At 44.7% G+C, this 27401-nt stretch overlaps 20 non-coding genes across 20 annotated transcripts; all 20 read right to left on the bottom strand.

The window, feature by feature from the left end:
- Positions 1 to 1726: 1726 nt before the first annotated feature.
- Positions 1727 to 1799, bottom strand: trnar-ucg (transfer RNA arginine (anticodon UCG)). The gene has a single exon. It is a non-coding gene; the product is annotated as a tRNA-Arg (tRNA).
- A 1196-nt stretch (positions 1800 to 2995) lies between these two features.
- On the bottom strand, positions 2996 to 3068 carry trnar-ucg (transfer RNA arginine (anticodon UCG)). The gene has a single exon. It is a non-coding gene; the product is annotated as a tRNA-Arg (tRNA).
- Positions 3069 to 4264: 1196 nt separating this feature from the next.
- trnar-ucg (transfer RNA arginine (anticodon UCG)) lies at positions 4265 to 4337 on the bottom strand. Its single transcript has one exon. It is a non-coding gene; the product is annotated as a tRNA-Arg (tRNA).
- Positions 4338 to 5533: 1196 nt separating this feature from the next.
- On the bottom strand, positions 5534 to 5606 carry trnar-ucg (transfer RNA arginine (anticodon UCG)). The gene has a single exon. It is a non-coding gene; the product is annotated as a tRNA-Arg (tRNA).
- A 1196-nt stretch (positions 5607 to 6802) lies between these two features.
- On the bottom strand, positions 6803 to 6875 carry trnar-ucg (transfer RNA arginine (anticodon UCG)). The gene has a single exon. It is a non-coding gene; the product is annotated as a tRNA-Arg (tRNA).
- A 1196-nt stretch (positions 6876 to 8071) lies between these two features.
- Positions 8072 to 8144, bottom strand: trnar-ucg (transfer RNA arginine (anticodon UCG)). The gene has a single exon. It is a non-coding gene; the product is annotated as a tRNA-Arg (tRNA).
- Positions 8145 to 9340: 1196 nt separating this feature from the next.
- Positions 9341 to 9413, bottom strand: trnar-ucg (transfer RNA arginine (anticodon UCG)). Its single transcript has one exon. It is a non-coding gene; the product is annotated as a tRNA-Arg (tRNA).
- A 1196-nt stretch (positions 9414 to 10609) lies between these two features.
- On the bottom strand, positions 10610 to 10682 carry trnar-ucg (transfer RNA arginine (anticodon UCG)). Its single transcript has one exon. It is a non-coding gene; the product is annotated as a tRNA-Arg (tRNA).
- Positions 10683 to 11878: 1196 nt separating this feature from the next.
- On the bottom strand, positions 11879 to 11951 carry trnar-ucg (transfer RNA arginine (anticodon UCG)). Its single transcript has one exon. It is a non-coding gene; the product is annotated as a tRNA-Arg (tRNA).
- Positions 11952 to 13147: 1196 nt separating this feature from the next.
- trnar-ucg (transfer RNA arginine (anticodon UCG)) lies at positions 13148 to 13220 on the bottom strand. The gene has a single exon. It is a non-coding gene; the product is annotated as a tRNA-Arg (tRNA).
- A 1196-nt stretch (positions 13221 to 14416) lies between these two features.
- Positions 14417 to 14489, bottom strand: trnar-ucg (transfer RNA arginine (anticodon UCG)). The gene has a single exon. It is a non-coding gene; the product is annotated as a tRNA-Arg (tRNA).
- Positions 14490 to 15685: 1196 nt separating this feature from the next.
- Positions 15686 to 15758, bottom strand: trnar-ucg (transfer RNA arginine (anticodon UCG)). Its single transcript has one exon. It is a non-coding gene; the product is annotated as a tRNA-Arg (tRNA).
- A 1196-nt stretch (positions 15759 to 16954) lies between these two features.
- On the bottom strand, positions 16955 to 17027 carry trnar-ucg (transfer RNA arginine (anticodon UCG)). The gene has a single exon. It is a non-coding gene; the product is annotated as a tRNA-Arg (tRNA).
- Positions 17028 to 18223: 1196 nt separating this feature from the next.
- trnar-ucg (transfer RNA arginine (anticodon UCG)) lies at positions 18224 to 18296 on the bottom strand. The gene has a single exon. It is a non-coding gene; the product is annotated as a tRNA-Arg (tRNA).
- Positions 18297 to 20065: 1769 nt separating this feature from the next.
- On the bottom strand, positions 20066 to 20138 carry trnar-ucg (transfer RNA arginine (anticodon UCG)). Its single transcript has one exon. It is a non-coding gene; the product is annotated as a tRNA-Arg (tRNA).
- Positions 20139 to 21334: 1196 nt separating this feature from the next.
- Positions 21335 to 21407, bottom strand: trnar-ucg (transfer RNA arginine (anticodon UCG)). Its single transcript has one exon. It is a non-coding gene; the product is annotated as a tRNA-Arg (tRNA).
- A 1196-nt stretch (positions 21408 to 22603) lies between these two features.
- On the bottom strand, positions 22604 to 22676 carry trnar-ucg (transfer RNA arginine (anticodon UCG)). The gene has a single exon. It is a non-coding gene; the product is annotated as a tRNA-Arg (tRNA).
- A 1196-nt stretch (positions 22677 to 23872) lies between these two features.
- trnar-ucg (transfer RNA arginine (anticodon UCG)) lies at positions 23873 to 23945 on the bottom strand. Its single transcript has one exon. It is a non-coding gene; the product is annotated as a tRNA-Arg (tRNA).
- A 1197-nt stretch (positions 23946 to 25142) lies between these two features.
- On the bottom strand, positions 25143 to 25215 carry trnar-ucg (transfer RNA arginine (anticodon UCG)). The gene has a single exon. It is a non-coding gene; the product is annotated as a tRNA-Arg (tRNA).
- Positions 25216 to 26411: 1196 nt separating this feature from the next.
- Positions 26412 to 26484, bottom strand: trnar-ucg (transfer RNA arginine (anticodon UCG)). The gene has a single exon. It is a non-coding gene; the product is annotated as a tRNA-Arg (tRNA).
- Between the last annotated feature and the right edge of the window lie 917 nt (positions 26485 to 27401).

Below are 27401 nucleotides of genomic sequence, written 5' to 3'. Positions count from 1 at the left end.
CAGAGACAACTGGTGTAAGTGGACGGTTGTAATGGGCATTTTAAGACTGCAAATCTTAGAAATCTACTAAGTCCGATACCGAACTTAGTACGGACACCCGATCGACATAATCCACTGCAGCCAAGAACCACTGAACTCAAGTGATCCGCCAGCCTCAGACTCCCAGTAGCTTGGATTACAGGCACGCGCCACTGCACCCGGCGAGTGCTCAAGGTGTCAGCAAGCAAATTGAATCAAGAAAAGTGCGCGGAGCGCTCCCTCAAGTCTATGACAATTTTTTTTCAACTTAGTATCAAGTTTAGTGTGAGGTACATAAGAGGTCTCCTGCTCTCTATTATTAACAGATTTATCATTAAAGATCTCAAAACAAACAAAAACTTGTATATTTATAAGCTACAGCCTCATTTAAATGAAAGTATTTATTTAGTACAGGCTGTTAGCACATGTCTGAAAAACATGTTTTGGTGTAAATGGCACAAAAGACTGGGTCTCGCTGTATCATTCAGGCTGTACTACAGTGTCTATTCACAGGCACTACCCCACTACTGATCGGCATGGGGGTTTTGACCTGCTCCGTTTCCGACCTGGACCGGTTCACCCCTCCTTAGATGACCTGGTAGTCCCGAGCTCCCCCAGGAGCACCATATCGATACCGAACTTAGTACGGACACCCGATCGACATAATCCACTGCAGCCAAGAACCACTGAACTCAAGTGATCCGCCAGCCTCAGACTCCCAGTAGCTTGGATTACAGGCACGCGCCACTGCACCCGGCGAGTGCTCAAGGTGTCAGCAAGCAAATTGAATCAAGAAAAGTGCGCGGAGCGCTCCCTCAAGTCTATGACAATTTTTTTTCAACTTAGTATCAAGTTTAGTGTGAGGTACATAAGAGGTCTCCTGCTCTCTATTATTAACAGATTTATCATTAAAGATCTCAAAACAAACAAAAACTTGTATATTTATAAGCTACAGCCTCATTTAAATGAAAGTATTTATTTAGTACAGGCTGTTAGCACATGTCTGAAAAACATGTTTTGGTGTAAATGGCACAAAAGACTGGGTCTCGCTGTATCATTCAGGCTGTACTACAGTGTCTATTCACAGGCGCTACCCCACTACTGATCGGCATGGGGGTTTTGACCTGCTCCGTTTCCGACCTGGACCGGTTCACCCCTCCTTAGACGACCTGGTAGTCCCGAGCTCCCCCAGGAGCACAATATCGATACCGAACTTAGTACGGACACCCGATCGACATAGTCCACTGCAGCCAAGAACCCCTGAACTCAAGTGATCCGCCAGCCTCAGACTCCCAGTAGCTTGGATTACAGGCACGCGCCACTGCACCCGGCGAGTGCTCGAGATGTCAGCAAGCGAATTGAATCAAGAAAAGTGCACGGAGCGCTCCCTCAAGTGTATGACATTTTTTTTCAACTTAGTATCAAGTTTAGTGTGAGGTACATAAGAGGTCTCCTGCTCTCTATTATTACCAGATTTATCATTAAAGATCTAAAAACAAATAAAAACTTGTACATTTATAAGCTATAGCCTCATTTAAATGAAAGTTTTTATTTAGTACAGAATGTTAGCGCATGTCTGAAAAACATGTTTTTGAATAAAAGCCACAAAAGACTGGGTCTCTCTGTATCACTCAGGCTGTACTACAGAGTCTATTCACTTGCAGAGACAACTGGTGTGCGTCAACGATATAATGGGCATTTTAAACTGCGACCCCGGCAGGACTCGAACCTGCAATCTTCTGATTCGAAGTCAGACGCCTTATCCATTAGGCCACGAGGCCTACGAATGCTCCAAAGTTATGCACTGCTATACAACAACCACTTGCAGAGACAACTGGTGTAAGTGGACGGTTGTAATGGGCATTTTAAGACTGCAAATCTTAGAAATCTACTAAGTCCGATACCGAACTTAGTACGGACACCCGATCGACATAATCCACTGCAGCCAAGAACCACTGAACTCAAGTGATCCGCCAGCCTCAGACTCCCAGTAGCTTGGATTACAGGCACGCGCCACTGCACCCGGCGAGTGCTCAAGGTGTCAGCAAGCAAATTGAATCAAGAAAAGTGCGCGGAGCGCTCCCTCAAGTCTATGACAATTTTTTTTCAACTTAGTATCAAGTTTAGTGTGAGGTACATAAGAGGTCTCCTGCTCTCTATTATTAACAGATTTATCATTAAAGATCTCAAAACAAACAAAAACTTGTATATTTAGAAGCTACAGCCTCATTTAAATGAAAGTATTTATTTAGTACAGGCTGTTAGCACATGTCTGAAAAACATGTTTTGGTGTAAATGGCACAAAAGACTGGGTCTCGCTGTATCATTCAGGCTGTACTACAGTGTCTATTCACAGGCACTACCCCACTACTGATCGGCATGGGGGTTTTGACCTGCTCCGTTTCCGACCTGGACCGGTTCACCCCTCCTTAGACGACCTGGTAGTCCCGAGCTCCCCCAGGAGCACCATATCGATACCGAACTTAGTACGGACACCCGATCGACATAGTCCACTGCAGCCAAGAACCCCTGAACTCAAGTGATCCGCCAGCCTCAGACTCCTAGTAGCTTGGATTACAGGCACACGCCACTGCACCCGGCGAGTGCTCGAGATGTCAGCAAGCGAATTGAATCAAGAAAAGTGCACGGAGCGCTCCCTCAAGTGTATGACATTTTTTTTCAACTTAGTATCAAGTTTAGTGTGAGGTACATAAGAGGTCTCCTGCTCTCTATTATTACCAGATTTATCATTAAAGATCTCAAAACAAATAAAAACTTGTACATTTATAAGCTATAGCCTCATTTAAATGAAAGTTTTTATTTAGTACAGAATGTTAGCGCATGTCTGAAAAACATGTTTTTGAATAAAAGCCACAAAAGACTGGGTCTCTCTGTATCACTCCGGCTGTACTACAGAGTCTATTCACTTGCAGAGACAACTGGTGTGCGTCAACGATATAATGGGCATTTTAAACTGCGACCCCAGCAGGACTCGAACCTGCAATCTTCTGATTCGAAGTCAGACGCCTTATCCATTAGGCCACGAGGCCTACAAATGCTCCAAAGTTATGCACTGCTATCCAACAACCACTTGCAGAGACAACTGGTGTAAGTGGACGGTTGTAATGGGCATTTTAAGACTGCAAATCTTAGAAATCTACTAAGTCCGATACCGAACTTAGTACGGACACCCGATCGACATAGTCCACTGCAGCCAAGAACCCCTGAACTCAAGTGATCCGCCAGCCTCAGACTCCCAGTAGCTTGGATTACAGGCACGCGCCACTGCACCCGGCGAGTGCTCAAGGTGTCAGCAAGCAAATTGAATCAAGAAAAGTGCGCGGAGCGCTCCCTCAAGTGTATGACAATTTTTTTTCAACTTCGTATCAAGTTTAGTGTGAGGTACATAAGAGGTCTCCTGCTCTCTATTATTAACAGATTTATCATTAAAGATCTCAAAACAAACAAAAACTTGTATATTTATAAGCTACAGCCTCATTTAAATGAAAGTATTTATTTAGTACAGGCTGTTAGCACATGTCTGAAAAACATGTTTTGGTGTAAATGGCACAAAAGACTGGGTCTCGCTGTATCATTCAGGCTGTACTACAGTGTCTATTCACAGGCGCTACCCCACTACTGATCGGCATGGGGGTTTTGACCTGCTCCGTTTCCGACCTGGACCGGTTCACCCCTCCTTAGACGACCTGGTAGTCCCGAGCTCCCCCAGGAGCACCATATCGATACCGAACTTAGTACGGACACCCGATCGACATAGTCCACTGCAGCCAAGAACCCCTGAACTCAAGTGATCCGCCAGCCTCAGACTCCCAGTAGCTTGGATTACAGGCACGCGCCACTGCACCCGGCGAGTGCTCGAGATGTCAGCAAGCGAATTGAATCAAGAAAAGTGCACGGAGCGCTCCCTCAAGTGTATGACATTTTTTTTCAACTTAGTATCAAGTTTAGTGTGAGGTACATAAGAGGTCTCCTGCTCTCTATTATTACCAGATTTATCATTAAAAATCTAAAAACAAATAAAAACTTGTACATTTCTAAGCTATAGCCTCATTTAAATGAAAGTTTTTATTTAGTACAGAATGTTAGCGCATGTCTGAAAAACATGTTTTTGAATAAAAGCCACAAAAGACTGGGTCTCTCTGTATCACTCAGGCTGTACTACAGAGTCTATTCACTTGCAGAGACAACTGGTGTGCGTCAACGATATAATGGGCATTTTAAACTGCGACCCCAGCAGGACTCGAACCTGCAATCGTCTGATTCGAAGTCAGACGCCTTATCCATTAGGCCACGAGGCCTACGAATGCTCCAAAGTTATGCACTGCTATGCAACAACCACTTGCAGAGACAACTGGTGTAAGTGGACGGTTGTAATGGGCATTTTAAGACTGCAAATCTTAGAAATCTACTAAGTCCGATACCGAACTTAGTACGGACACCCGATCGACATAGTCCACTGCAGCCAAGAACCACTGAACTCAAGTGATCCGCCAGCCTCAGACTCCCAGTAGCTTGGATTACAGGCACGCGCCACTGCACCCGGCGAGTGCTCAAGGTGTCAGCAAGCAAATTGAATCAAGAAAAGTGCGCGGAGCGCTCCCTCAAGTCTATGACAATTTTTTTTCAACTTAGTATCAAGTTTAGTGTGAGGTACATAAGAGGTCTCCTGCTCTCTATTATTAACAGATTTATCATTAAAGATCTCAAAACAAACAAAAACTTGTATATTTATAAGCTACAGCCTCATTTAAATGAAAGTATTTATTTAGTACAGGCTGTTAGCACATGTCTGAAAAACATGTTTTGGTGTAAATGGCACAAAAGACTGGGTCTCGCTGTATCATTCAGGCTGTACTACAGTGTCTATTCACAGGCGCTACCCCACTACTGATCGGCATGGGGGTTTTGACCTGCTCCGTTTCCGACCTGGACCGGTTCACCCCTCCTTAGACGACCTGGTAGTCCCGAGCTCCCCCAGGAGCACCATATCGATACCGAACTTAGTACGGACACCCGATCGACATAGTCCACTGCAGCCAAGAACCCCTGAACTCAAGTGATCCGCCAGCCTCAGACTCCCAGTAGCTTGGATTACAGGCACGCGCCACTGCACCCGGCGAGTGCTCGAGATGTCAGCAAGCGAATTGAATCAAGAAAAGTGCACGGAGCGCTCCCTCAAGTGTATGACATTTTTTTTCAACTTAGTATCAAGTTTAGTGTGAGGTACATAAGAGGTCTCCTGCTCTCTATTATTACCAGATTTATCATTAAAGATCTAAAAACAAATAAAAACTTGTACATTTATAAGCTATAGCCTCATTTAAATGAAAGTTTTTATTTAGTACAGAATGTTAGCGCATGTCTGAAAAACATGTTTTTGAATAAAAGCCACAAAAGACTGGGTCTCTCTGTATCACTCAGGCTGTACTACAGAGTCTATTCACTTGCAGAGACAACTGGTGTGCGTCAACGATATAATGGGCATTTTAAACTGCGACCCCGGCAGGACTCGAACCTGCAATCTTCTGATTCGAAGTCAGACGCCTTATCCATTAGGCCACGAGGCCTACGAATGCTCCAAAGTTATGCACTGCTATGCAACAACCACTTGCAGAGACAACTGGTGTAAGTGGACGGTTGTAATGGGCATTTTAAGACTGCAAGTCTTAGAAATCTACTAAGTCCGATACCGAACTTAGTACGGACACCCGATCGACATAGTCCACTGCAGCCAAGAACCCCTGAACTCAAGTGATCCGCCAGCCTCAGACTCCCAGTAGCTTGGATTACAGGCACGCGCCACTGCACCCGGCGAGTGCTCAAGGTGTCAGCAAGCAAATTGAATCAAGAAAAGTGCGCGGAGCGCTCCCTCAAGTGTATGACAATTTTTTTTCAACTTAGTATCAAGTTTAGTGTGAGGTACATAAGAGGTCTCCTGCTCTCTATTATTAACAGATTTATCATTAAAGATCTCAAAACAAACAAAAACTTGTATATTTATAAGCTACAGCCTCATTTAAATGAAAGTATTTATTTAGTACAGGCTGTTAGCACATGTCTGAAAAACATGTTTTGTGATAAAAGGCACAAAAGACTGGGTCTCGCTGTATCATTCAGGCTGTACTACAGTGTCTATTCACAGGCGCTACCCCACTACTGATCGGCATGGGGGTTTTGACCTGCTCCGTTTCCGACCTGGACCGGTTCACCCCTCCTTAGACGACCTGGTAGTCCCGAGCTCCCCCAGGAGCACCATATCGATACCGAACTTAGTACGGACACCCGATCGACATAGTCCACTGCAGCCAAGAACCCCTGAACTCAAGTGATCCGCCAGCCTCAGACTCCCAGTAGCTTGGATTACAGGCACGCGCCACTGCACCCGGCGAGTGCTCGAGATGTCAGCAAGCGAATTGAATCAAGAAAAGTGCACGGAGCGCTCCCTCAAGTGTATGACATTTTTTTTCAACTTAGTATCAAGTTTAGTGTGAGGTACATAAGAGGTCTCCTGCTCTCTATTATTACCAGATTTATCATTAAAGATCTAAAAACAAATAAAAACTTGTACATTTCTAAGCTATAGCCTCATTTAAATGAAAGTTTTTATTTAGTACAGAATGTTAGCGCATGTCTGAAAAACATGTTTTTGAATAAAAGCCACAAAAGACTGGGTCTCTCTGTATCACTCAGGCTGTACTACAGAGTCTATTCACTTGCAGAGACAACTGGTGTGCGTCAACGATATAATGGGCATTTTAAACTGCGACCCCAGCAGGACTCGAACCTGCAATCGTCTGATTCGAAGTCAGACGCCTTATCCATTAGGCCACGAGGCCTACAAATGCTCCAAAGTTATGCACTGCTATGCAACAACCACTTGCAGAGACAACTGGTGTAAGTGGACGGTTGTAATGGGCATTTTAAGACTGCAAATCTTAGAAATCTACTAAGTCCGATACCGAACTTAGTACGGACACCCGATCGACATAGTCCACTGCAGCCAAGAACCACTGAACTCAAGTGATCCGCCAGCCTCAGACTCCCAGTAGCTTGGATTACAGGCACGCGCCACTGCACCCGGCGAGTGCTCAAGGTGTCAGCAAGCAAATTGAATCAAGAAAAGTGCGCGGAGCGCTCCCTCAAGTCTATGACAATTTTTTTTCAACTTAGTATCAAGTTTAGTGTGAGGTACATAAGAGGTCTCCTGCTCTCTATTATTAACAGATTTATCATTAAAGATCTCAAAACAAACAAAAACTTGTATATTTATAAGCTACAGCCTCATTTAAATGAAAGTATTTATTTAGTACAGGCTGTTAGCACATGTCTGAAAAACATGTTTTGGTGTAAATGGCACAAAAGACTGGGTCTCGCTGTATCATTCAGGCTGTACTACAGTGTCTATTCACAGGCGCTACCCCACTACTGATCGGCATGGGGGTTTTGACCTGCTCCGTTTCCGACCTGGACCGGTTCACCCCTCCTTAGACGACCTGGTAGTCCCGAGCTCCCCCAGGAGCACAATATCGATACCGAACTTAGTACGGACACCCGATCGACATAGTCCACTGCAGCCAAGAACCCCTGAACTCAAGTGATCCGCCAGCCTCAGACTCCCAGTAGCTTGGATTACAGGCACGCGCCACTGCACCCGGCGAGTGCTCGAGATGTCAGCAAGCGAATTGAATCAAGAAAAGTGCACGGAGCGCTCCCTCAAGTGTATGACATTTTTTTTCAACTTAGTATCAAGTTTAGTGTGAGGTACATAAGAGGTCTCCTGCTCTCTATTATTACCAGATTTATCATTAAAGATCTAAAAACAAATAAAAACTTGTACATTTATAAGCTATAGCCTCATTTAAATGAAAGTTTTTATTTAGTACAGAATATTAGCGCATGTCTGAAAAACATGTTTTTGAATAAAAGCCACAAAAGACTGGGTCTCTCTGTATCACTCAGGCTGTACTACAGAGTCTATTCACTTGCAGAGACAACTGGTGTGCGTCAACGATATAATGGGCATTTTAAACTGCGACCCCGGCAGGACTCGAACCTGCAATCTTCTGATTCGAAGTCAGACGCCTTATCCATTAGGCCACGAGGCCTACGAATGCTCCAAAGTTATGCACTGCTATGCAACAACCACTTGCAGAGACAACTGGTGTAAGTGGACGGTTGTAATGGGCATTTTAAGACTGCAAATCTTAGAAATCTACTAAGTCCGATACCGAACTTAGTACGGACACCCGATCGACATAGTCCACTGCAGCCAAGAACCCCTGAACTCAAGTGATCCGCCAGCCTCAGACTCCCAGTAGCTTGGATTACAGGCACGCGCCACTGCACCCGGCGAGTGCTCAAGGTGTCAGCAAGCAAATTGAATCAAGAAAAGTGCGCGGAGCGCTCCCTCAAGTGTATGACAATTTTTTTTCAACTTCGTATCAAGTTTAGTGTGAGGTACATAAGAGGTCTCCTGCTCTCTATTATTAACAGATTTATCATTAAAGATCTCAAAACAAACAAAAACTTGTATATTTATAAGCTACAGCCTCATTTAAATGAAAGTATTTATTTAGTACAGGCTGTTAGCACATGTCTGAAAAACATGTTTTGGTGTAAATGGCACAAAAGACTGGGTCTCGCTGTATCATTCAGGCTGTACTACAGTGTCTATTCACAGGCGCTACCCCACTACTGATCGGCATGGGGGTTTTGACCTGCTCCGTTTCCGACCTGGACCGGTTCACCCCTCCTTAGACGACCTGGTAGTCCCGAGCTCCCCCAGGAGCACAATATCGATACCGAACTTAGTACGGACACCCGATCGACATAGTCCACTGCAGCCAAGAACCCCTGAACTCAAGTGATCCGCCAGCCTCAGACTCCCAGTAGCTTGGATTACAGGCACGCGCCACTGCACCCGGCGAGTGCTCGAGATGTCAGCAAGCGAATTGAATCAAGAAAAGTGCACGGAGCGCTCCCTCAAGTGTATGACATTTTTTTTCAACTTAGTATCAAGTTTAGTGTGAGGTACATAAGAGGTCTCCTGCTCTCTATTATTACCAGATTTATCATTAAAGATCTAAAAACAAATAAAAACTTGTACATTTATAAGCTATAGCCTCATTTAAATGAAAGTTTTTATTTAGTACAGAATGTTAGCGCATGTCTGAAAAACATGTTTTTGAATAAAAGCCACAAAAGACTGGGTCTCTCTGTATCACTCAGGCTGTACTACAGAGTCTATTCACTTGCAGAGACAACTGGTGTGCGTCAACGATATAATGGGCATTTTAAACTGCGACCCCGGCAGGACTCGAACCTGCAATCTTCTGATTCGAAGTCAGACGCCTTATCCATTAGGCCACGAGGCCTACGAATGCTCCAAAGTTATGCACTGCTATGCAACAACCACTTGCAGAGACAACTGGTGTAAGTGGACGGTTGTAATGGGCATTTTAAGACTGCAAGTCTTAGAAATCTACTAAGTCCGATACCGAACTTAGTACGGACACCCGATCGACATAGTCCACTGCAGCCAAGAACCCCTGAACTCAAGTGATCCGCCAGCCTCAGACTCCCAGTAGCTTGGATTACAGGCACGCGCCACTGCACCCGGCGAGTGCTCAAGGTGTCAGCAAGCAAATTGAATCAAGAAAAGTGCGCGGAGCGCTCCCTCAAGTGTATGACAATTTTTTTTCAACTTAGTATCAAGTTTAGTGTGAGGTACATAAGAGGTCTCCTGCTCTCTATTATTAACAGATTTATCATTAAAGATCTCAAAACAAACAAAAACTTGTATATTTATAAGCTACAGCCTCATTTAAATGAAAGTATTTATTTAGTACAGGCTGTTAGCACATGTCTGAAAAACATGTTTTGGTGTAAATGGCACAAAAGACTGGGTCTCGCTGTATCATTCAGGCTGTACTACAGTGTCTATTCACAGGCGCTACCCCACTACTGATCGGCATGGGGGTTTTGACCTGCTCCGTTTCCGACCTGGACCGGTTCACCCCTCCTTAGACGACCTGGTAGTCCCGAGCTCCCCCAGGAGCACCATATCGATACCGAACTTAGTACGGACACCCGATCGACATAGTCCACTGCAGCCAAGAACCCCTGAACTCAAGTGATCCGCCAGCCTCAGACTCCCAGTAGCTTGGATTACAGGCACGCGCCACTGCACCCGGCGAGTGCTCGAGATGTCAGCAAGCGAATTGAATCAAGAAAAGTGCACGGAGCGCTCCCTCAAGTGTATGACATTTTTTTTCAACTTAGTATCAAGTTTAGTGTGAGGTACATAAGAGGTCTCCTGCTCTCTATTATTACCAGATTTATCATTAAAGATCTAAAAACAAATAAAAACTTGTACATTTATAAGCTATAGCCTCATTTAAATGAAAGTTTTTATTTAGTACAGAATGTTAGCGCATGTCTGAAAAACATGTTTTTGAATAAAAGCCACAAAAGACTGGGTCTCTCTGTATCACTCAGGCTGTACTACAGAGTCTATTCACTTGCAGAGACAACTGGTGTGCGTCAACGATATAATGGGCATTTTAAACTGCGACCCCGGCAGGACTCGAACCTGCAATCTTCTGATTCGAAGTCAGACGCCTTATCCATTAGGCCACGAGGCCTACGAATGCTCCAAAGTTATGCACTGCTATGCAACAACCACTTGCAGAGACAACTGGTGTAAGTGGACGGTTGTAATGGGCATTTTAAGACTGCAAATCTTAGAAATCTACTAAGTCCGATACCGAACTTAGTACGGACACCCGATCGACATAGTCCACTGCAGCCAAGAACCACTGAACTCAAGTGATCCGCCAGCCTCAGACTCCCAGTAGCTTGGATTACAGGCACGCGCCACTGCACCCGGCGAGTGCTCAAGGTGTCAGCAAGCAAATTGAATCAAGAAAAGTGCGCGGAGCGCTCCCTCAAGTCTATGACAATTTTTTTTCAACTTAGTATCAAGTTTAGTGTGAGGTACATAAGAGGTCTCCTGCTCTCTATTATTAACAGATTTATCATTAAAGATCTCAAAACAAACAAAAACTTGTATATTTATAAGCTACAGCCTCATTTAAATGAAAGTATTTATTTAGTACAGGCTGTTAGCACATGTCTGAAAAACATGTTTTGGTGTAAATGGCACAAAAGACTGGGTCTCGCTGTATCATTCAGGCTGTACTACAGTGTCTATTCACAGGCGCTACCCCACTACTGATCGGCATGGGGGTTTTGACCTGCTCCGTTTCCGACCTGGACCGGTTCACCCCTCCTTAGACGACCTGGTAGTCCCGAGCTCCCCCAGGAGCACCATATCGATACCGAACTTAGTACGGACACCCGATCGACATAGTCCACTGCAGCCAAGAACCCCTGAACTCAAGTGATCCGCCAGCCTCAGACTCCCAGTAGCTTGGATTACAGGCACGCGCCACTGCACCCGGCGAGTGCTCGAGATGTCAGCAAGCGAATTGAATCAAGAAAAGTGCACGGAGCGCTCCCTCAAGTGTATGACATTTTTTTTCAACTTAGTATCAAGTTTAGTGTGAGGTACATAAGAGGTCTCCTGCTCTCTATTATTACCAGATTTATCATTAAAGATCTAAAAACAAATAAAAACTTGTACATTTCTAAGCTATAGCCTCATTTAAATGAAAGTTTTTATTTAGTACAGAATGTTAGCGCATGTCTGAAAAACATGTTTTTGAATAAAAGCCACAAAAGACTGGGTCTCTCTGTATCACTCAGGCTGTACTACAGAGTCTATTCACTTGCAGAGACAACTGGTGTGCGTCAACGATATAATGGGCATTTTAAACTGCGACCCCAGCAGGACTCGAACCTGCAATCGTCTGATTCGAAGTCAGACGCCTTATCCATTAGGCCACGAGGCCTACAAATGCTCCAAAGTTATGCACTGCTATGCAACAACCACTTGCAGAGACAACTGGTGTAAGTGGACGGTTGTAATGGGCATTTTAAGACTGCAAATCTTAGAAATCTACTAAGTCCGATACCGAACTTAGTACGGACACCCGATCGACATAGTCCACTGCAGCCAAGAACCACTGAACTCAAGTGATCCGCCAGCCTCAGACTCCCAGTAGCTTGGATTACAGGCACGCGCCACTGCACCCGGCGAGTGCTCAAGGTGTCAGCAAGCAAATTGAATCAAGAAAAGTGCGCGGAGCGCTCCCTCAAGTCTATGACAATTTTTTTTCAACTTAGTATCAAGTTTAGTGTGAGGTACATAAGAGGTCTCCTGCTCTCTATTATTAACAGATTTATCATTAAAGATCTCAAAACAAACAAAAACTTGTATATTTATAAGCTACAGCCTCATTTAAATGAAAGTATTTATTTAGTACAGGCTGTTAGCACATGTCTGAAAAACATGTTTTGGTGTAAATGGCACAAAAGACTGGGTCTCGCTGTATCATTCAGGCTGTACTACAGTGTCTATTCACAGGCGCTACCCCACTACTGATCGGCATGGGGGTTTTGACCTGCTCCGTTTCCGACCTGGACCGGTTCACCCCTCCTTAGACGACCTGGTAGTCCCGAGCTCCCCCAGGAGCACCATATCGATACCGAACTTAGTACGGACACCCGATCGACATAGTCCACTGCAGCCAAGAACCCCTGAACTCAAGTGATCCGCCAGCCTCAGACTCCCAGTAGCTTGGATTACAGGCACGCGCCACTGCACCCGGCGAGTGCTCGAGATGTCAGCAAGCGAATTGAATCAAGAAAAGTGCACGGAGCGCTCCCTCAAGTGTATGACATTTTTTTTCAACTTAGTATCAAGTTTAGTGTGAGGTACATAAGAGGTCTCCTGCTCTCTATTATTACCAGATTTATCATTAAAGATCTAAAAACAAATAAAAACTTGTACATTTATAAGCTATAGCCTCATTTAAATGAAAGTTTTTATTTAGTACAGAATGTTAGCGCATGTCTGAAAAACATGTTTTTGAATAAAAGCCACAAAAGACTGGGTCTCTCTGTATCACTCAGGCTGTACTACAGAGTCTATTCACTTGCAGAGACAACTGGTGTGCGTCAACGATATAATGGGCATTTTAAACTGCGACCCCGGCAGGACTCGAACCTGCAATCTTCTGATTCGAAGTCAGACGCCTTATCCATTAGGCCACGAGGCCTACGAATGCTCCAAAGTTATGCACTGCTATGCAACAACCACTTGCAGAGACAACTGGTGTAAGTGGACGGTTGTAATGGGCATTTTAAGACTGCAAATCTTAGAAATCTACTAAGTCCGATACCGAACTTAGTACGGACACCCGATCGACATAGTCCACTGCAGCCAAGAACCCCTGAACTCAAGTGATCCGCCAGCCTCAGACTCCCAGTAGCTTGGATTACAGGCACGCGCCACTGCACCCGGCGAGTGCTCAAGGTGTCAGCAAGCAAATTGAATCAAGAAAAGTGCGCGGAGCGCTCCCTCAAGTGTATGACAATTTTTTTTCAACTTAGTATCAAGTTTAGTGTGAGGTACATAAGAGGTCTCCTGCTCTCTATTATTAACAGATTTATCATTAAAGATCTCAAAACAAACAAAAACTTGTATATTTATAAGCTACAGCCTCATTTAAATGAAAGTATTTATTTAGTACAGGCTGTTAGCACATGTCTGAAAAACATGTTTTGGTGTAAATGGCACAAAAGACTGGGTCTCGCTGTATCATTCAGGCTGTACTACAGTGTCTATTCACAGGCGCTACCCCACTACTGATCGGCATGGGGGTTTTGACCTGCTCCGTTTCCGACCTGGACCGGTTCACCCCTCCTTAGACGACCTGGTAGTCCCGAGCTCCCCCAGGAGCACCATATCGATACCGAACTTAGTACGGACACCCGATCGACATAGTCCACTGCAGCCAAGAACCCCTGAACTCAAGTGATCCGCCAGCCTCAGACTCCCAGTAGCTTGGATTACAGGCACGCGCCACTGCACCCGGCGAGTGCTCGAGATGTCAGCAAGCGAATTGAATCAAGAAAAGTGCACGGAGCGCTCCCTCAAGTGTATGACATTTTTTTTCAACTTAGTATCAAGTTTAGTGTGAGGTACATAAGAGGTCTCCTGCTCTCTATTATTACCAGATTTATCATTAAAGATCTAAAAACAAATAAAAACTTGTACATTTATAAGCTATAGCCTCATTTAAATGAAAGTTTTTATTTAGTACAGAATGTTAGCGCATGTCTGAAAAACATGTTTTTGAATAAAAGCCACAAAAGACTGGGTCTCTCTGTATCACTCAGGCTGTACTACAGAGTCTATTCACTTGCAGAGACAACTGGTGTGCGTCAACGATATAATGGGCATTTTAAACTGCGACCCCGGCAGGACTCGAACCTGCAATCTTCTGATTCGAAGTCAGACGCCTTATCCATTAGGCCACGAGGCCTACGAATGCTCCAAAGTTATGCACTGCTATGCAACAACCACTTGCAGAGACAACTGGTGTAAGTGGACGGTTGTAATGGGCATTTTAAGACTGCAAATCTTAGAAATCTACTAAGTCCGATACCGAACTTAGTACGGACACCCGATCGACATAGTCCACTGCAGCCAAGAACCACTGAACTCAAGTGATCCGCCAGCCTCAGACTCCCAGTAGCTTGGATTACAGGCACGCGCCACTGCACCCGGCGAGTGCTCAAGGTGTCAGCAAGCAAATTGAATCAAGAAAAGTGCGCGGAGCGCTCCCTCAAGTCTATGACAATTTTTTTTCAACTTAGTATCAAGTTTAGTGTGAGGTACATAAGAGGTCTCCTGCTCTCTATTATTAACAGATTTATCATTAAAGATCTCAAAACAAACAAAAACTTGTATATTTATAAGCTACAGCCTCATTTAAATGAAAGTATTTATTTAGTACAGGCTGTTAGCACATGTCTGAAAAACATGTTTTGGTGTAAATGGCACAAAAGACTGGGTCTCGCTGTATCATTCAGGCTGTACTACAGTGTCTATTCACAGGCGCTACCCCACTACTGATCGGCATGGGGGTTTTGACCTGCTCCGTTTCCGACCTGGACCGGTTCACCCCTCCTTAGACGACCTGGTAGTCCCGAGCTCCCCCAGGAGCACCATATCGATACCGAACTTAGTACGGACACCCGATCGACATAGTCCACTGCAGCCAAGAACCCCTGAACTCAAGTGATCCGCCAGCCTCAGACTCCCAGTAGCTTGGATTACAGGCACGCGCCACTGCACCCGGCGAGTGCTCGAGATGTCAGCAAGCGAATTGAATCAAGAAAAGTGCACGGAGCGCTCCCTCAAGTGTATGACATTTTTTTTCAACTTAGTATCAAGTTTAGTGTGAGGTACATAAGAGGTCTCCTGCTCTCTATTATTACCAGATTTATCATTAAAGATCTAAAAACAAATAAAAACTTGTACATTTCTAAGCTATAGCCTCATTTAAATGAAAGTTTTTATTTAGTACAGAATGTTAGCGCATGTCTGAAAAACATGTTTTTGAATAAAAGCCACAAAAGACTGGGTCTCTCTGTATCACTCAGGCTGTACTACAGAGTCTATTCACTTGCAGAGACAACTGGTGTGCGTCAACGATATAATGGGCATTTTAAACTGCGACCCCAGCAGGACTCGAACCTGCAATCGTCTGATTCGAAGTCAGACGCCTTATCCATTAGGCCACGAGGCCTACAAATGCTCCAAAGTTATGCACTGCTATGCAACAACCACTTGCAGAGACAACTGGTGTAAGTGGACGGTTGTAATGGGCATTTTAAGACTGCAAATCTTAGAAATCTACTAAGTCCGATACCGAACTTAGTACGGACACCCGATCGACATAGTCCACTGCAGCCAAGAACCACTGAACTCAAGTGATCCGCCAGCCTCAGACTCCCAGTAGCTTGGATTACAGGCACGCGCCACTGCACCCGGCGAGTGCTCAAGGTGTCAGCAAGCAAATTGAATCAAGAAAAGTGCGCGGAGCGCTCCCTCAAGTCTATGACAATTTTTTTTCAACTTAGTATCAAGTTTAGTGTGAGGTACATAAGAGGTCTCCTGCTCTCTATTATTAACAGATTTATCATTAAAGATCTCAAAACAAACAAAAACTTGTATATTTATAAGCTACAGCCTCATTTAAATGAAAGTATTTATTTAGTACAGGCTGTTAGCACATGTCTGAAAAACATGTTTTGGTGTAAATGGCACAAAAGACTGGGTCTCGCTGTATCATTCAGGCTGTACTACAGTGTCTATTCACAGGCGCTACCCCACTACTGATCGGCATGGGGGTTTTGACCTGCTCCGTTTCCGACCTGGACCGGTTCACCCCTCCTTAGACGACCTGGTAGTCCCGAGCTCCCCCAGGAGCACAATATCGATACCGAACTTAGTACGGACACCCGATCGACATAGTCCACTGCAGCCAAGAACCCCTGAACTCAAGTGATCCGCCAGCCTCAGACTCCCAGTAGCTTGGATTACAGGCACGCGCCACTGCACCCGGCGAGTGCTCGAGATGTCAGCAAGCGAATTGAATCAAGAAAAGTGCACGGAGCGCTCCCTCAAGTGTATGACATTTTTTTTCAACTTAGTATCAAGTTTAGTGTGAGGTACATAAGAGGTCTCCTGCTCTCTATTATTACCAGATTTATCATTAAAGATCTAAAAACAAATAAAAACTTGTACATTTATAAGCTATAGCCTCATTTAAATGAAAGTTTTTATTTAGTACAGAATGTTAGCGCATGTCTGAAAAACATGTTTTTGAATAAAAGCCACAAAAGACTGGGTCTCTCTGTATCACTCAGGCTGTACTACAGAGTCTATTCACTTGCAGAGACAACTGGTGTGCGTCAACGATATAATGGGCATTTTAAACTGCGACCCCAGCAGGACTCGAACCTGCAATCTTCTGATTCGAAGTCAGACGCCTTATCCATTAGGCCACGAGGCCTACAAATGCTCCAAAGTTATGCACTGCTATCCAACAACCACTTGCAGAGACAACTGGTGTAAGTGGACGGTTGTAATGGGCATTTTAAGACTGCAAATCTTAGAAATCTACTAAGTCCGATACCGAACTTAGTACGGACACCCGATCGACATAGTCCACTGCAGCCAAGAACCCCTGAACTCAAGTGATCCGCCAGCCTCAGACTCCCAGTAGCTTGGATTACAGGCACGCGCCACTGCACCCGGCGAGTGCTCAAGGTGTCAGCAAGCAAATTGAATCAAGAAAAGTGCGCGGAGCGCTCCCTCAAGTGTATGACAATTTTTTTTCAACTTCGTATCAAGTTTAGTGTGAGGTACATAAGAGGTCTCCTGCTCTCTATTATTAACAGATTTATCATTAAAGATCTCAAAACAAACAAAAACTTGTATATTTATAAGCTACAGCCTCATTTAAATGAAAGTATTTATTTAGTACAGGCTGTTAGCACATGTCTGAAAAACATGTTTTGGTGTAAATGGCACAAAAGACTGGGTCTCGCTGTATCATTCAGGCTGTACTACAGTGTCTATTCACAGGCGCTACCCCACTACTGATCGGCATGGGGGTTTTGACCTGCTCCGTTTCCGACCTGGACCGGTTCACCCCTCCTTAGACGACCTGGTAGTCCCGAGCTCCCCCAGGAGCACCATATCGATACCGAACTTAGTACGGACACCCGATCGACATAGTCCACTGCAGCCAAGAACCCCTGAACTCAAGTGATCCGCCAGCCTCAGACTCCCAGTAGCTTGGATTACAGGCACGCGCCACTGCACCCGGCAAGTGCTCGAGATGTCAGCAAGCGAATTGAATCAAGAAAAGTGCACGGAGCGCTCCCTCAAGTGTATGACATTTTTTTTCAACTTAGTATCAAGTTTAGTGTGAGGTACATAAGAGGTCTCCTGCTCTCTATTATTACCAGATTTATCATTAAAGATCTAAAAACAAATAAAAACTTGTACATTTATAAGCTATAGCCTCATTTAAATGAAAGTTTTTATTTAGTACAGAATGTTAGCGCATGTCTGAAAAACATGTTTTTGAATAAAAGCCACAAAAGACTGGGTCTCTCTGTATCACTCAGGCTGTACTACAGAGTCTATTCACTTGCAGAGACAACTGGTGTGCGTCAACGATATAATGGGCATTTTAAACTGCGACCCCAGCAGGACTCGAACCTGCAATCGTCTGATTCGAAGTCAGACGCCTTATCCATTAGGCCACGAGGCCTACAAATGCTCCAAAGTTATGCACTGCTATGCAACAACCACTTGCAGAGACAACTGGTGTAAGTGGACGGTTGTAATGGGCATTTTAAGACTGCAAATCTTAGAAATCTACTAAGTCCGATACCGAACTTAGTACGGACACCCGATCGACATAGTCCACTGCAGCCAAGAACCACTGAACTCAAGTGATCCGCCAGCCTCAGACTCCCAGTAGCTTGGATTACAGGCACGCGCCACTGCACCCGGCGAGTGCTCAAGGTGTCAGCAAGCAAATTGAATCAAGAAAAGTGCGCGGAGCGCTCCCTCAAGTCTATGACAATTTTTTTTCAACTTAGTATCAAGTTTAGTGTGAGGTACATAAGAGGTCTCCTGCTCTCTATTATTAACAGATTTATCATTAAAGATCTCAAAACAAACAAAAACTTGTATATTTATAAGCTACAGCCTCATTTAAATGAAAGTATTTATTTAGTACAGGCTGTTAGCACATGTCTGAAAAACATGTTTTGGTGTAAATGGCACAAAAGACTGGGTCTCGCTGTATCATTCAGGCTGTACTACAGTGTCTATTCACAGGCACTACCCCACTACTGATCGGCATGGGGGTTTTGACCTGCTCCGTTTCCGACCTGGACCGGTTCACCCCTCCTTAGACGACCTGGTAGTCCCGAGCTCCCCCAGGAGCACCATATCGATACCGAACTTAGTACGGACACCCGATCGACATAGTCCACTGCAGCCAAGAACCCCTGAACTCAAGTGATCCGCCAGCCTCAGACTCCCAGTAGCTTGGATTACAGGCACGCGCCACTGCACCCGGCGAGTGCTCGAGATGTCAGCAAGCGAATTGAATCAAGAAAAGTGCACGGAGCGCTCCCTCAAGTGTATGACATTTTTTTTCAACTTAGTATCAAGTTTAGTGTGAGGTACATAAGAGGTCTCCTGCTCTCTATTATTACCAGATTTATCATTAAAGATCTAAAAACAAATAAAAACTTGTACATTTCTAAGCTATAGCCTCATTTAAATGAAAGTTTTTATTTAGTACAGAATGTTAGCGCATGTCTGAAAAACATGTTTTGGTGTAAATGGCACAAAAGACTGGGTCTCGCTGTATCATTCAGGCTGTACTACAGTGTCTATTCACAGGCGCTACCCCACTACTGATCGGCATGGGGGTTTTGACCTGCTCCGTTTCCGACCTGGACCGGTTCACCCCTCCTTAGACGACCTGGTAGTCCCGAGCTCCCCCAGGAGCACCATATCGATACCGAACTTAGTACGGACACCCGATCGACATAGTCCACTGCAGCCAAGAACCCCTGAACTCAAGTGATCCGCCAGCCTCAGACTCCCAGTAGCTTGGATTACAGGCACGCGCCACTGCACCCGGCGAGTGCTCGAGATGTCAGCAAGCGAATTGAATCAAGAAAAGTGCACGGAGCGCTCCCTCAAGTGTATGACATTTTTTTTCAACTTAGTATCAAGTTTAGTGTGAGGTACATAAGAGGTCTCCTGCTCTCTATTATTACCAGATTTATCATTAAAAATCTAAAAACAAATAAAAACTTGTACATTTCTAAGCTATAGCCTCATTTAAATGAAAGTTTTTATTTAGTACAGAATGTTAGCGCATGTCTGAAAAACATGTTTTTGAATAAAAGCCACAAAAGACTGGGTCTCTCTGTATCACTCAGGCTGTACTACAGAGTCTATTCACTTGCAGAGACAACTGGTGTGCGTCAACGATATAATGGGCATTTTAAACTGCGACCCCAGCAGGACTCGAACCTGCAATCGTCTGATTCGAAGTCAGACGCCTTATCCATTAGGCCACGAGGCCTACAAATGCTCCAAAGTTATGCACTGCTATGCAACAACCACTTGCAGAGACAACTGGTGTAAGTGGACGGTTGTAATGGGCATTTTAAGACTGCAAATCTTAGAAATCTACTAAGTCCGATACCGAACTTAGTACGGACACCCGATCGACATAGTCCACTGCAGCCAAGAACCACTGAACTCAAGTGATCCGCCAGCCTCAGACTCCCAGTAGCTTGGATTACAGGCACGCGCCACTGCACCCGGCGAGTGCTCAAGGTGTCAGCAAGCAAATTGAATCAAGAAAAGTGCGCGGAGCGCTCCCTCAAGTCTATGACAATTTTTTTTCAACTTAGTATCAAGTTTAGTGTGAGGTACATAAGAGGTCTCCTGCTCTCTATTATTAACAGATTTATCATTAAAGATCTCAAAACAAACAAAAACTTGTATATTTATAAGCTACAGCCTCATTTAAATGAAAGTATTTATTTAGTACAGGCTGTTAGCACATGTCTGAAAAACATGTTTTGGTGTAAATGGCACAAAAGACTGGGTCTCGCTGTATCATTCAGGCTGTACTACAGTGTCTATTCACAGGCGCTACCCCACTACTGATCGGCATGGGGGTTTTGACCTGCTCCGTTTCCGACCTGGACCGGTTCACCCCTCCTTAGACGACCTGGTAGTCCCGAGCTCCCCCAGGAGCACAATATCGATACCGAACTTAGTACGGACACCCGATCGACATAGTCCACTGCAGCCAAGAACCCCTGAACTCAAGTGATCCGCCAGCCTCAGACTCCCAGTAGCTTGGATTACAGGCACGCGCCACTGCACCCGGCGAGTGCTCGAGATGTCAGCAAGCGAATTGAATCAAGAAAAGTGCACGGAGCGCTCCCTCAAGTGTATGACATTTTTTTTCAACTTAGTATCAAGTTTAGTGTGAGGTACATAAGAGGTCTCCTGCTCTCTATTATTACCAGATTTATCATTAAAGATCTAAAAACAAATAAAAACTTGTACATTTATAAGCTATAGCCTCATTTAAATGAAAGTTTTTATTTAGTACAGAATGTTAGCGCATGTCTGAAAAACATGTTTTTGAATAAAAGCCACAAAAGACTGGGTCTCTCTGTATCACTCAGGCTGTACTACAGAGTCTATTCACTTGCAGAGACAACTGGTGTGCGTCAACGATATAATGGGCATTTTAAACTGCGACCCCGGCAGGACTCGAACCTGCAATCTTCTGATTCGAAGTCAGACGCCTTATCCATTAGGCCACGAGGCCTACGAATGCTCCAAAGTTATGCACTGCTATGCAACAACCACTTGCAGAGACAACTGGTGTAAGTGGACGGTTGTAATGGGCATTTTAAGACTGCAAGTCTTAGAAATCTACTAAGTCCGATACCGAACTTAGTACGGACACCCGATCGACATAGTCCACTGCAGCCAAGAACCCCTGAACTCAAGTGATCCGCCAGCCTCAGACTCCCAGTAGCTTGGATTACAGGCACGCGCCACTGCACCCGGCGAGTGCTCAAGGTGTCAGCAAGCAAATTGAATCAAGAAAAGTGCGCGGAGCGCTCCCTCAAGTGTATGACAATTTTTTTTCAACTTCGTATCAAGTTTAGTGTGAGGTACATAAGAGGTCTCCTGCTCTCTATTATTAACAGATTTATCATTAAAGATCTCAAAACAAACAAAAACTTGTATATTTATAAGCTACAGCCTCATTTAAATGAAAGTATTTATTTAGTACAGGCTGTTAGCACATGTCTGAAAAACATGTTTTGGTGTAAATGGCACAAAAGACTGGGTCTCGCTGTATCATTCAGGCTGTACTACAGTGTCTATTCACAGGCGCTACCCCACTACTGATCGGCATGGGGGTTTTGACCTGCTCCGTTTCCGACCTGGACCGGTTCACCCCTCCTTAGACGACCTGGTAGTCCCGAGCTCCCCCAGGAGCACCATATCGATACCGAACTTAGTACGGACACCCGATCGACATAGTCCACTGCAGCCAAGAACCCCTGAACTCAAGTGATCCGCCAGCCTCAGACTCCCAGTAGCTTGGATTACAGGCACGCGCCACTGCACCCGGCGAGTGCTCGAGATGTCAGCAAGCGAATTGAATCAAGAAAAGTGCACGGAGCGCTCCCTCAAGTGTATGACATTTTTTTTCAACTTAGTATCAAGTTTAGTGTGAGGTACATAAGAGGTCTCCTGCTCTCTATTATTACCAGATTTATCATTAAAGATCTAAAAACAAATAAAAACTTGTACATTTATAAGCTATAGCCTCATTTAAATGAAAGTTTTTATTTAGTACAGAATGTTAGCGCATGTCTGAAAAACATGTTTTTGAATAAAAGCCACAAAAGACTGGGTCTCTCTGTATCACTCAGGCTGTACTACAGAGTCTATTCACTTGCAGAGACAACTGGTGTGCGTCAACGATATAATGGGCATTTTAAACTGCGACCCCGGCAGGACTCGAACCTGCAATCTTCTGATTCGAAGTCAGACGCCTTATCCATTAGGCCACGAGGCCTACGAATGCTCCAAAGTTATGCACTGCTATGCAACAACCACTTGCAGAGACAACTGGTGTAAGTGGACGGTTGTAATGGGCATTTTAAGACTGCAAATCTTAGAAATCTACTAAGTCCGATACCGAACTTAGTACGGACACCCGATCGACATAATCCACTGCAGCCAAGAACCACTGAACTCAAGTGATCCGCCAGCCTCAGACTCCCAGTAGCTTGGATTACAGGCACGCGCCACTGCACCCGGCGAGTGCTCAAGGTGTCAGCAAGCAAATTGAATCAAGAAAAGTGCGCGGAGCGCTCCCTCAAGTCTATGACAATTTTTTTTCAACTTAGTATCAAGTTTAGTGTGAGGTACATAAGAGGTCTCCTGCTCTCTATTATTAACAGATTTATCATTAAAGATCTCAAAACAAACAAAAACTTGTATATTTATAAGCTACAGCCTCATTTAAATGAAAGTATTTATTTAGTACAGGCTGTTAGCACATGTCTGAAAAACATGTTTTGGTGTAAATGGCACAAAAGACTGGGTCTCGCTGTATCATTCAGGCTGTACTACAGTGTCTATTCACAGGCGCTACCCCACTACTGATCGGCATGGGGGTTTTGACCTGCTCCGTTTCCGACCTGGACCGGTTCACCCCTCCTTAGACGACCTGGTAGTCCCGAGCTCCCCCAGGAGCACCATATCGATACCGAACTTAGTACGGACACCCGATCGACATAGTCCACTGCAGCCAAGAACCCCTGAACTCAAGTGATCCGCCAGCCTCAGACTCCCAGTAGCTTGGATTACAGGCACGCGCCACTGCACCCGGCAAGTGCTCGAGATGTCAGCAAGCGAATTGAATCAAGAAAAGTGCACGGAGCGCTCCCTCAAGTGTATGACATTTTTTTTCAACTTAGTATCAAGTTTAGTGTGAGGTACATAAGAGGTCTCCTGCTCTCTATTATTACCAGATTTATCATTAAAAATCTAAAAACAAATAAAAACTTGTACATTTATAAGCTATAGCCTCATTTAAATGAAAGTTTTTATTTAGTACAGAATGTTAGCGCATGTCTGAAAAACATGTTTTTGAATAAAAGCCACAAAAGACTGGGTCTCTCTGTATCACTCAGGCTGTACTACAGAGTCTATTCACTTGCAGAGACAACTGGTGTGCGTCAACGATATAATGGGCATTTTAAACTGCGACCCCAGCAGGACTCGAACCTGCAATCGTCTGATTCGAAGTCAGACGCCTTATCCATTAGGCCACGAGGCCTACAAATGCTCCAAAGTTATGCACTGCTATGCAACAACCACTTGCAGAGACAACTGGTGTAAGTGGACGGTTGTAATGGGCATTTTAAGACTGCAAATCTTAGAAATCTACTAAGTCCGATACCGAACTTAGTACGGACACCCGATCGACATAGTCCACTGCAGCCAAGAACCACTGAACTCAAGTGATCCGCCAGCCTCAGACTCCCAGTAGCTTGGATTACAGGCACGCGCCACTGCACCCGGCGAGTGCTCAAGGTGTCAGCAAGCAAATTGAATCAAGAAAAGTGCGCGGAGCGCTCCCTCAAGTCTATGACAATTTTTTTTCAACTTAGTATCAAGTTTAGTGTGAGGTACATAAGAGGTCTCCTGCTCTCTATTATTAACAGATTTATCATTAAAGATCTCAAAACAAACAAAAACTTGTATATTTATAAGCTACAGCCTCATTTAAATGAAAGTATTTATTTAGTACAGGCTGTTAGCACATGTCTGAAAAACATGTTTTGGTGTAAATGGCACAAAAGACTGGGTCTCGCTGTATCATTCAGGCTGTACTACAGTGTCTATTCACAGGCGCTACCCCACTACTGATCGGCATGGGGGTTTTGACCTGCTCCGTTTCCGACCTGGACCGGTTCACCCCTCCTTAGACGACCTGGTAGTCCCGAGCTCCCCCAGGAGCACCATATCGATACCGAACTTAGTACGGACACCCGATCGACATAGTCCACTGCAGCCAAGAACCCCTGAACTCAAGTGATCCGCCAGCCTCAGACTCCCAGTAGCTTGGATTACAGGCACGCGCCACTGCACCCGGCGAAGTGCTCGAGATGTCAGCAAGCGAATTGAATCAAGAAAAGTGCACGGAGCGCTCCCTCAAGTGTATGACATTTTTTTTCAACTTAGTATCAAGTTTAGTGTGAGGTACATAAGAGGTCTCCTGCTCTCTATTATTACCAGATTTATCATTAAAGATCTAAAAACAAATAAAAACTTGTACATTTATAAGCTATAGCCTCATTTAAATGAAAGTTTTTATTTAGTACAGAATGTTAGCGCATGTCTGAAAAACATGTTTTTGAATAAAAGCCACAAAAGACTGGGTCTCTCTGTATCACTCAGGCTGTACTACAGAGTCTATTCACTTGCAGAGACAACTGGTGTGCGTCAACGATATAATGGGCATTTTAAACTGCGACCCCAGCAGGACTCGAACCTGCAATCGTCTGATTCGAAGTCAGACGCCTTATCCATTAGGCCACGAGGCCTACAAATGCTCCAAAGTTATGCACTGCTATGCAACAACCACTTGCAGAGACAACTGGTGTAAGTGGACGGTTGTAATGGGCATTTTAAGACTGCAAATCTTAGAAATCTACTAAGTCCGATACCGAACTTAGTACGGACACCCGATCGACATAGTCCACTGCAGCCAAGAACCACTGAACTCAAGTGATCCGCCAGCCTCAGACTCCCAGTAGCTTGGATTACAGGCACGCGCCACTGCACCCGGCGAGTGCTCAAGGTGTCAGCAAGCAAATTGAATCAAGAAAAGTGCGCGGAGCGCTCCCTCAAGTCTATGACAATTTTTTTTCAACTTAGTATCAAGTTTAGTGTGAGGTACATAAGAGGTCTCCTGCTCTCTATTATTAACAGATTTATCATTAAAGATCTCAAAACAAACAAAAACTTGTATATTTATAAGCTACAGCCTCATTTAAATGAAAGTATTTATTTAGTACAGGCTGTTAGCACATGTCTGAAAAACATGTTTTGGTGTAAATGGCACAAAAGACTGGGTCTCGCTGTATCATTCAGGCTGTACTACAGTGTCTATTCACAGGCGCTACCCCACTACTGATCGGCATGGGGGTTTTGACCTGCTCCATTTCCGACCTGGACCGGTTCACCCCTCCTTAGACGACCTGGTAGTCCCGAGCTCCCCCAGGAGCACCATATCGATACCGAACTTAGTACGGACACCCGATCGACATAGTCCACTGCAGCCAAGAACCCCTGAACTCAAGTGATCCGCCAGCCTCAGACTCCCAGTAGCTTGGATTACAGGCACGCGCCACTGCACCCGGCGAGTGCTCGAGATGTCAGCAAGCGAATTGAATCAAGAAAAGTGCACGGAGCGCTCCCTCAAGTGTATGACATTTTTTTTCAACTTAGTATCAAGTTTAGTGTGAGGTACATAAGAGGTCTCCTGCTCTCTATTATTACCAGATTTATCATTAAAGATCTAAAAACAAATAAAAACTTGTACATTTATAAGCTATAGCCTCATTTAAATGAAAGTTTTTATTTAGTACAGAATGTTAGCGCATGTCTGAAAAACATGTTTTTGAATAAAAGCCACAAAAGACTGGGTCTCTCTGTATCACTCAGGCTGTACTACAGAGTCTATTCACTTGCAGAGACAACTGGTGTGCGTCAACGATATAATGGGCATTTTAAACTGCGACCCCGGCAGGACTCGAACCTGCAATCTTCTGATTCGAAGTCAGACGCCTTATCCATTAGGCCACGAGGCCTACGAATGCTCCAAAGTTATGCACTGCTATGCAACAACCACTTGCAGAGACAACTGGTGTAAGTGGACGGTTGTAATGGGCATTTTAAGACTGCAAATCTTAGAAATCTACTAAGTCCGATACCGAACTTAGTACGGACACCCGATCGACATAGTCCACTGCAGCCAAGAACCACTGAACTCAAGTGATCCGCCAGCCTCAGACTCCCAGTAGCTTGGATTACAGGCACGCGCCACTGCACCCGGCGAGTGCTCAAGGTGTCAGCAAGCAAATTGAATCAAGAAAAGTGCGCGGAGCGCTCCCTCAAGTGTATGACAATTTTTTTTCAACTTAGTATCAAGTTTAGTGTGAGGTACATAAGAGGTCTCCTGCTCTCTATTATTAACAGATTTATCATTAAAGATCTCAAAACAAACAAAAACTTGTATATTTATAAGCTACAGCCTCATTTAAATGAAAGTATTTATTTAGTACAGGCTGTTAGCACATGTCTGAAAAACATGTTTTGGTGTAAATGGCACAAAAGACTGGGTCTCGCTGTATCATTCAGGCTGTACTACAGTGTCTATTCACAGGCACTACCCCACTACTGATCGGCATGGGGGTTTTGACCTGCTCCGTTTCCGACCTGGACCGGTTCACCCCTCCTTAGACGACCTGGTAGTCCCGAGCTCCCCCAGGAGCACCATATCGATACCGAACTTAGTACGGACACCCGATCGACATAGTCCACTGCAGCCAAGAACCCCTGAACTCAAGTGATCCGCCAGCCTCAGACTCCCAGTAGCTTGGATTACAGGCACGCGCCACTGCACCCGGCGAGTGCTCGAGATGTCAGCAAGCGAATTGAATCAAGAAAAGTGCACGGAGCGCTCCCTCAAGTGTATGACATTTTTTTTCAACTTAGTATCAAGTTT

This window comes from Triplophysa dalaica, chromosome 21, assembly GCF_015846415.1.
Source record: "Triplophysa dalaica isolate WHDGS20190420 chromosome 21, ASM1584641v1, whole genome shotgun sequence".
Taxonomy (NCBI): Eukaryota; Metazoa; Chordata; class Actinopteri; order Cypriniformes; family Nemacheilidae; genus Triplophysa; species Triplophysa dalaica.
The sequence above is the reverse complement of the archived record's forward strand: the minus strand, read 5'-3'. Positions and strand labels throughout refer to the sequence as shown.